Source organism: Aptenodytes forsteri, unplaced genomic scaffold, assembly GCF_000699145.1.
Source record: "Aptenodytes forsteri isolate BGI_AS27 unplaced genomic scaffold, ASM69914v1 Scaffold168, whole genome shotgun sequence".
NCBI classification, from domain to species: Eukaryota; Metazoa; Chordata; class Aves; order Sphenisciformes; family Spheniscidae; genus Aptenodytes; species Aptenodytes forsteri.
In genome coordinates this window covers 444,875-445,566 of record NW_008796047.1, presented here as the reverse complement: position 1 = coordinate 445,566, position 692 = coordinate 444,875, and positions in this window count along the sequence as shown.

The window sequence follows — 692 nt, the reverse complement described above, 5'->3', positions numbered from 1 at the left end:
GGCTCGGGATGCAGGGGGCAGCGGCTCTCCCCGCTGCCCGGCTCCAGGCTCTCCCTGGCAGCGCCCAGGGGCAGGGCAGCGCCTGCAGAGGTCAGGGCTTGATTTTTAGCAGATGCATCAACATCTCGCTGGGCTCTGTTGGCCCCGCAGATGGAAATTCCTGCTATGTTTCCCCTCCCAGGGCAGCGAGGGATGGGTCCCGCCCTCGGAGCACCCCCAAACCCAAGGCTGGGGGTCGGGCTGGACCAGGGGTGCCATCCTCACCCACCATCCACCGTGCCACAGCCCAGCCCACACGCCATGGGGTGCTCAGCCCCCCTGCTCAGCATTGCGGAGGAGGGGAGTCCTGCATCCCCAGCTGCATCCCCCGTTTGCAGCGGGGGCTGGAGGAGGGGGTGCTGGGGACCCCTGGCACCGGCCGGGTTATATCTGGCGGCCGGGCGGTGCCGGGCAGACCGGGGTTATTTATGTTTTCCTCCCTCTTTGTGCCGGGGAAGCGGTGGGAGCGGGAGCGAGCAGCGGCGGGAGCGAATACTGCTTCGTCATGATGCCGGCTAATTCTCCTCTTGTTCGGAAAGAGACTGAGCCAGCAGCAGAGGTGGGGAGAGGCGAGCGGCACCCACCCACCCACGCACCCACCCACCCACACCACACACACACACACACACACCCCGCGCCTCGCGCGTGTGCGC